The sequence below is a fragment of the Polypterus senegalus genome, chromosome 12 (genome assembly GCF_016835505.1).
Source record: "Polypterus senegalus isolate Bchr_013 chromosome 12, ASM1683550v1, whole genome shotgun sequence".
Classification (NCBI taxonomy): domain Eukaryota; kingdom Metazoa; phylum Chordata; class Cladistia; order Polypteriformes; family Polypteridae; genus Polypterus; species Polypterus senegalus.
The window spans coordinates 20,372,478-20,381,486 of NC_053165.1; the positions used below are offsets into that span (position 1 = coordinate 20,372,478).

General features: G+C 38.4%; 1 protein-coding gene across 1 annotated transcript in view; it reads right to left on the reverse strand.

The window, feature by feature from the left end:
* si:dkey-49n23.1 (semaphorin-3D) overlaps positions 1 to 8,953 on the reverse strand; it is a 297,367-nt gene extending 288,414 nt beyond the window's left edge. The window contains exon 1 of the mRNA XM_039773289.1: positions 8,874 to 8,953. The gene's annotated coding sequence lies outside the window, so the exon portion shown is untranslated. The remainder of the gene's footprint in view (positions 1 to 8,873) is intronic.
* Between the last annotated feature and the right edge of the window lie 56 nt (positions 8,954 to 9,009).

Here is a 9,009-nt window from a genome sequence, read left to right on the forward strand (position 1 = left end):
GAACTTGCCATACCCATTAAGCTTTTGAACAGCACCCACTCCATCAGACAGAAAGTTATTAGCAAGCACAACTGTGATGGGAAATCATCAAGTAGTCACTAAATTTGACACACCTAGCATGTCACATTGTGTAAACTAGTGACAAGATCAGCATGTCTGACATACCTAATGACGAGAAATCACATAATGTGACATCAGCCTGACTTTGCTCATGTGCAAGGAAAACTAGTTGCAAGAAAAACTGTGGAATTCCGTGGCTTTCTGCACTAATTACTCATAACAATATTTTCTGATCTTTAACAAAGCCACAATCACAAACAAGCACTATCTGTATAAACTAACGAAACCAAATGAAACATTAAGCCAACTTATTTGAGAATGTAACCGTCTCTAAAGACTGGTTAATAATGTCTAACAGAAACACCGCCATATGTATGCTAAAATCCCGGGAGCCATCACAAATGTGACAATGTTGGTCACGTGATACACGTTATGATTAGAGTTTCTAATTCATTTTTCTCAGGTTTCCCTGACGTTAGAAAAATCATCTTTGTGTCATTTCAGGGTTTCAACAGCCAAAGAATCCAATTCTGTAACCAGAATATTATTTACAACCTCAGTTTAGAAGTCAATTCATTTTATCCATCTTTCCCAGGTGTCATTTTGTTTTGTGATGTCATTGAAAAGCATCATGATGCTCCAACATTGATGGACTGAAAGCCAGAAGTCTACGTGATCATCATCATCAGGTCTTTCCGTGAGAACCCTAAATCCAAAGAGGACTGTTTCATTTATGTTAGGTAGATTGCCCAGAGGGGACTGGGTGGTCTCGTGGTCTGGACTCCCTGCAGATTTTTTTTTTTTTCTCCAGCCGTCTGGAGTTTTTTTGTTTTTTCTGTCCACCCTGGCCATCGGACCTTACTTATTCTATGTTAATTAATGTTGACTTATTTTTATTTTTTATTGTGTCTTCTATTTTTCTATTCTTCATTTTGTAAAGCACTTTGAGCTACATTTTTTTCTTATATGAAAATGTGCCATATAAATAAATGTTGTTGTTGTTATTGGTGCACCGATATGAAGGTCACTTCAAAAAAAATCACTAGTATCCAAGATTGGACCAGGCCTAGCAAATTACATACTATGTCATTTTGATTAGTGGATTTACTTATTTGGATTCTTTTACCCTGTTTGGATTTATTCACCCTGTTTTTATGGATTATTTATTGTGGACATTTCTGAAGCACTGTACTTTGGACACTGTTTGAGCATTTGTCTTTTTTTTTTTATATATAAAAGTACTTTTGCACCTTTACACCATGCTCTTGCTCAGTTTGATTTGTCCTTCTTGCACAGCTCATCCGGTTACAATACCGATGGTGTTGGGTTCGAGGGCTCCCAAATTTGGAAGAGGTAGCGTGGAGCAGGACCTGCATCATCACATTGCCAATGTTTCTCAGTTCTTGCTCAAAAGATGTGGAATTACTTCTCTTTCTCCATTTGAACTGCACCCAACATACTTGATTAGAGTTTCTAATTTATTTTATTGTTATTTGAATCTAAGCTATGCTTTTCAACTTCAATCTTTGGTGTACAATTTGGTTTTCCCTCTGTTTCTCTTGATTTTTGCTTGTGACCATTGCTTCGCTCTTTGATTCCATTCTCTTTCCTGAGGCTCACTTTTTATTTTTTGAGCTGAGGACCCTTTTAGCAGTCAGTACAACATGTTTGTTGTACCCTGGGCTAGATTAAGACTTTTAGAGGCTCTACGCACTTAAAAGTTTTTGGTGCCCCCCAACACCCCATATGACCTGCACTCACTCAATTGGGACAACCGACATGACCAAAACACGAATGATCATATGGGCCTCAGTGGGCTGTGCGGCAGTTACCAGATTCTAAACTTCCATCCATCCATTGTCTAACCCGCTGAATCCGAATAGGGTCACGGGGGTCTGCCGGAGCCAATCCCAGCCAACACAGGGCACAAGGCAGGAACCAATCCTGGGCAGGGTGCCAACCCACCGCAGGACACACACAAACACACCAAGCACACACTAGGGCCAATTCTAGAATCACCAATCCACCTAACCTGCATGTCTTTGGATTGTGGGAGTAAACCCACACAGACACGGGGAGAACATGCAAACTCCACGCAGGAAACTCCACAAACTCCACGTGAACCTGGGTCTCCTAACTGCGAGGCAGCAGCGCTACCACTGCGCCACCGTGCCGCCCCTTCTAAACTTTTATTACTATTTTATTAATATTATTTTTGTATATACAGTATATGTATGCCCATCCATCCATTTTCTAACCCGCTGAATCTGAATTCAGGGTCACGGGGGTCTGCTGGAGCCAATCCCAGCCAACACAGGGCACAAGGCAGGAACCAATCCTGGGCAGGGTGCCAACCCACCACAGGACACACACAAACACACCCACACACCAAGCACACACTAGGGCCAATTTAGAATCGCCAGTCCACCTAACCTGCATGTCTTTGGATTGTGGGAGGAAACCGGAGCGCCCGGAGGAAACCCACGCAGACACGGGAGAACATGCAAACTCCACGCAGGGAGGACCCGGGAAGCGAACCTGGGTCTCCTAACTGCGAGGCAGCAGCGCTACCACTGCGCCACCGTGCCACCCCTTCTAAACTTTTATTACTATTTTATTAATATTATTTTTGTATATACAGTATATGTATGTCTTTTTTTAATTTTTTTATTTAATGTTGGAGCCCCTTTTTGTGGAACCTGGTTCAGCTGCACCATATGGTATATCCAGTGGTGCCCTCCTCCCCTTGATGCCCCAAGTATGTGCTTTTTTTGCATAATGGTTAATCCCGCCCTGGTCATGCAAGGGTTAAATAATAATAAAAACTAAATAAAAAAATTCACAAAATAAATCAGAACCATTCAAAAACTATGAAAACTTATCCATCCCTAATAAACAAAATAAAACAAAATATATATATATATATATATATATATAAATATATGCCTCTGCTATACTGCCGCTGCTCTGTTGTCAACCTGAGAGCCTGTTTGACCTCAGAGGATCACACAGAGATGGAGATGGTCATGGAAACACTGGATGCAAGGAAGAAGCAGGAACCTCTTCATATCAGACACAAGATCCTCACAAAGCAAATTTACACTCCAGCCTGTCCATGTATGAGCAAAATGAATGCTGAGATAAACTTCACATACACCTACACAGGGAGAACATGAAAGCTCCACAAAAACAGAAACCAGACTGGAATTTCAATCTGCTCGGATGAGATATGAGAAAGCTGCAAGTGTTAAACATGGTGCCAGCCTACACTGAAAAAAGCATAACATTGATGTTGTTCATTCAACGTAAATTTTCTCTTTCAAGCAACTTAAGATTAGTCATTTAGTGTCGTAGCTTGAAATATTTGGTTTCAGATCTCAATCAAAGTGAAAAAATGTGTTTGTACCAAAGTAAGTTATGGTGGAGGGAATAAACGTAAAAATCCTATTTCATTTAACTTAATATTTGAGGTTGTTCGTGTGCTGTGTTTGAGGGGCCGTTTGTATATTCTTCCGGTCAAACTTTCTAGTGTGATGGCTTTCCAACTGCCAAAAAAGAAGAACACAGCAGACTTTTATAACGGAGGATTTCTGGTAAGTAACCCTGTTTCTCAACTGTTAATTTTAAGTATAAGAACTTGTAATAAAACATATTTTCAAGAAAGCTGTAGAAATGTTTAATCATTTTTTGCTATACATTTAAGATTTACACTACAAAATACTTAAGTATTTGCACTAGATTTTTAATTAATCGTAAAAAGTACAGCATTGAAATGTGTTATGTTCTTAATATTTCTAATAGCATAAAAACAGGTTACGACCAATAAACCATTTTAAATTGTAACAATTTAAAAAATAGATTTACTTCAGTATAAAATAAGTGAATTGCACCCAATCACTCTAAATGATTTGCCTCAACTTAAAAATTATGGGATCTATAAGCTAAAAAGAATTATATTGATTCAGATTGAAAATATTAAGTGTGAATCATTACCTTAATTATTTTAAGTTGAATGGAGGTTATACTTTTTTCAGTCTACTAATCTATTCAGCTTTGAAATCTGGGCTTTTTTATGACCCTGTAGGCAAATGAATGGATGACTTGAATTAAAAAAAAAACATTTTCTGTGTGATCTCATAGTGTGGTGTAAGGAACTATTACACACATACTCGATATTAAAAACTAAAGAAAATGATTTCAAATTAAAACTAAATTTTAAAAAAATACATGACAATTTCTTGGATACAAATGAAAGGAAAATGACACAAGCGTCTCACAGAGTGATTGCTAGATAGCGCAGCCCTCTGTTTCTGATCCAATTAAAATGTTCAGAATGAACTTTGGACTGCTTGATGTTTTCAAAACCATCCGTGAGGTTAAGAAACTATATTTTAAAAGGTGACACAACTGGATTAACCGTGACATATTTGTGGCATGTTCCTGTTTACATTTGTGACAACACCAAGAAAGAATGTAGAAAGTTATTTGTCAATAAATATTTCGCTAATTAATTTCCTCTCCCATATTATTAAGTTGCGCCGCTGACTTCTGATGTCAGCCACATCTGGTCTCAATAAATAAAAATGAAAAACGCCATCAACTTAGAAGGCTTGATTTGTTTCTCTGTGACTTCTTGATCCTCATTCTGGCTCTTAGCCGGTACATGTCTTTGATTTTATTTTTTGCTTTGAGTGGAACTTTATCTGATTTGCCTTTTTTTTTGGAATAAATTTGAAAGATGGTCAGGCAAAAGGCATTTGTAACAATGGGTTTATAATAGCTAAATTAACACTTTAAATCTAAAAATGTTGAATGGCGTTCTTTTTAATCTCATGGTCCAGGCTTGTTCAATTAAAGTTAATATGCAAGTCATTATTTAAATATTGCTTTATAAATAAAGAATGACGTGCGTGTAGTTTCCACATTTTATAATCTATACGTTAAAAAAGCAGATATGGGTACTGAAATTAAAAATGAATGTGAAAAAAGTATGAAAGCTTTGAATCCTTACATGTAGCTGCAAAAGCCGTCAGGATCAATCATAAAAGAAAAGTGTGACTGTGGGCTGGAGGGTGGCGCAGTGGTTAGCTGCGACCTCACACCTGCGAGAGTTCTTGGACTGAAAGCCGGAGGAGTCGCGCTCATAAAATAATTGCTTTAAAATTGTACTTTACTAGATTGTGTAGTTCCTCGTATAGATCCATCGCTTGACAAAGAACAGTTTCATTCTGGGGATTGTTCTTACTTACAAGATCGGTTCTTTGGGCTTTCTTGGGTTACCTATAGCAGTGTACTGACAGATCTCTTAACTTAGCCTGAGTTATTGTATGCGGCAGGGGTCTTAAAATCAGGATCCCAGTGGCATTTTGCAAATATGCTATCTTCTGTTCGTGGTTATTTATGGAACCTGTTATCGCTGTAAATAAATAATAAAATGCTTTCTGAAACCATCCTGGAGATGTTGCTTCTAGGAACCAAAAAATTACTCCCACTTGCATCATTTAGAAGGGCCGTCTTGGCACCGTTATTTTTAAGAATGCACTTCAAGTTGAAGCCACGTTGTATAATATTATCCCTTACAAAATATAAATTATAACATTCGCAAGCCCGAAATTTAAATTCGGGGTCACAGGGTTCAGTAGACAGTACCCGAATGCATTGTATTAAGCATGGCAGGGTGTCAGTTTATCACATCTTTCTTGATGTAGGAGGAAAACAAATAAACAAACATGGGGAGACCATACGTTGACAACATTTGGACTAGACTACAAATCATAGATTTGACCCCAGGGATACTCATCCATGAAGCAGTATTAACCACTGCGCTGCAGTGGAGCCCGACAAGTACAGTATTAGCTTTTAATCATCATTCAAAACCCGTGCAATTTTTTTTTTTAAAGTAATGCTTAGTAGATGACCTTTTTCCTGCTACATTCTGTACCTTCCACGAATCGGCTCCAGCTAGAAATTAGTTCTAGACTGGGCATCAGCTCATCACAATGGACACCTTATCAAGGCGTCGCCCCGCTTTGTCGGATTTTAGTATAATTTGATGGGTATACTGTATCTTGCCGGTTTGTAGTACAATAGTTAAACTGTTAAAGCCCTCCCTAACCTTAACATCCTTTCTAAAAGTGCTCGGAGGTTATTGAATTGCGGCTCTGCGGACAGATGATACCGTCAAAGACTCCAGCAGCGCGACTATATGTTCCCCAAAGCGTGACGTAATTGCGATGTGAGCACGCGCAGTAGCCGTCAGCCGCGCCGCTCGGAGACTACACCTGCAACTCGGACGTTTAAATGTGCGCTGACGATTCAGAATGAAGATTCCTTAGTCGGCAATCAAACCCGGGCATATTATACATTGATAGTAACGTATATTTAACGGTGAAGGCAAAATTAACATAGGAAAGCAATACTATAGCTATTAAAATAATACCTATACATTTCGAGATTGTTTCTTTGTTAAAGCAAGTCGTCACAGTAGTGTCGTACGCTTCAGCTATACATGTCAGTTTCAGATCAGTTTAGAACGTCTTATACATGTAGGAGGTCCAGCAGTTGTTTACAAGCACGCAGTTCCTTAATTTTACACTCTTAAGATTTTTCCCACGCTTTTCATTGTCTTAGCAACAACAATGCTTCTATTTTAGCCAGAAACGCACACAGAGTAAATCAATCAACAACTCAGTAACAGAAGAGCTGCTTGGGTACAGTGCACGCGATCATTAATGTAAAACTATGCTTTCCTTCTCAGAATTTGTATATCGGAATCCCAGAGAGTGAACACCAGCGGTCGGCACTCCACTGTCACTAATCTGATTACGAGCTTCTGTAAGGAGCAGTGCTGAGTGTAGTAGGTTGTTTCTTCAGCGTTCAGTGTGACATTTTAATTACAGTAGCAGACGGGGCGTTTCTGCACCGTAAACTGCAGGACGGACCTCTCGAAAGCGTCTCTAAACCTGGCCAGCTGTTCTGGTGCTTAAAGGAAATTACAGTGGGGAGGGATGCGTAAAATGTGATTATGATGACAAAATTCTTGGTCTTAAAATTGAGCCTTCTTTAGCAATCAGAACTGGCACAAAAACCCGATCTCGCTACTCGGTTGCCTTCATGGTACAATTCGCATGGAAAAAACAAGTACTGGATACCTGGCTTACATTCTGCTCTGTTTAAGATTTTCCAATGTTTTTCCAGAAAAAAAGTCGTCTTCTTCTCGCGTGAATTTCTATCACTTGCAACAAGAATTATTTATTTTAAAGCTTTTATCACATTGAACCAAATGTTAATGATATAAAGGACTGTGTAGATTTTGATATTATACACATATACAGTATACAGTATATATACACAAATACATAAACAAACAAATATACAGTATATATACACACAGATAAACACACACATATACATACACCCATGCGCACATACACGCACACATATACATACATACATACATACATACATACATACATACATACATACATACATACATACATACATACATACATACGTGTGTGTGCGTGTGTGTGAGCAAACAAGTGTAGTGGAGTGATCCTCAGATTCTGCCCTGGCCCCTAGTGCCTACAGATTTTTGCTTCAATTTAATCTTTAATGATCGCATTCCTTAATGACCAGGCCTTAATTTTGCTTTATTTTTGTAGTAGTGTAACAATGTTGGATAAGTTAACAATTAATTGTATTTGTAACACCCTTCGATGGACTGCGCCCAGTCCAGTGATTGTTCCTGCCTTGCGCACGACGTTTGTTGGGATAGGCTCCAGCTTCCCGACACATTTGGAGGATGAATGGGTGGACAGAAAAACATTCTTATACCCGATTAATCTAATTCAGTCTAATTCACCGAATACGTACAGTTCTGGATGAGGCAGCAGTTCATCATACCATATATACACATATAAAACAAACTTGTTAGATTGTTGTTACAGTAAATCTAAGTTGATCCAGCGTGTATAGATATGTGTGTGTATGAGCGTGCAAATGTGTCCTATATCAACTCTCGTCTAGGGATGGTTCCTGCCTTGCGGATAGTGCTGCTGTGTAAAGGCTCCCGCGACGACGGCTTATAAAAGAGACCAACGGAAAGACTATTATCATTGTTCGATTATTCGAGGTTCCAAACTGCCATTCATTATTTAATTCCTGGTGTTCGAAATGAAACACATTAAAGGATTTACATCTTAATAAGAAGACGTCGAAAAATAAAGTTGTAAAATAAAAATGTGTGCTTTTAATTATTACGTAAACCAATTATGGAAGTCACCTGCCTTCGGACTCCCAATAGTGTAAATCATTAGCTCTATATAATTGAATTTGATTCTGCTGGTATGTATTTGCATTTGATGCCGTACTTTTCACAAGTAAACATAATTTTGAAAAAGCCACAATAACCTGCAGATGTTTGCTAGCACGAAAGGATTCATCACGTGTTTACAAAGTAAAACAGTGACACTTGTAAAATATTCTTTAACTGTATAGGTTAAATATATGTTTACATTATCATTTAGATTATTGTTTGCCTAACATACTTGGGTTTGTGTAATATCTACGTTAAATACACACATAAACATCTTCACTGGTTAGGATTTCCAATAAAGTCTGAATAACTATGAAGTCATAAAAAATCTATTTAATTGGACACATTTTCTAGTGGTTACCTAAAATCATGTTTATTTCCATAAAGAAGTCATTGACAACAAAAGGTACGATTGCAAAATATTTACAACATGCAAAGAAACTTTGTTTTAAAAAGCTGTAAGCACAAGTTCTAGTAAACGAGAAGTTAAACTTACCGGCTAGAAGAGCGAGCAGAGCGCCGCTGTGCCCGTCTCGGAAATCGTATTCCCTTTCTGCCTCCCTCGAATCGGGCGGACTTTTCCCGCAGGAGTTCCTCTACTAGAAATGGGCGGGGCCTGATGAGGGCGCGTC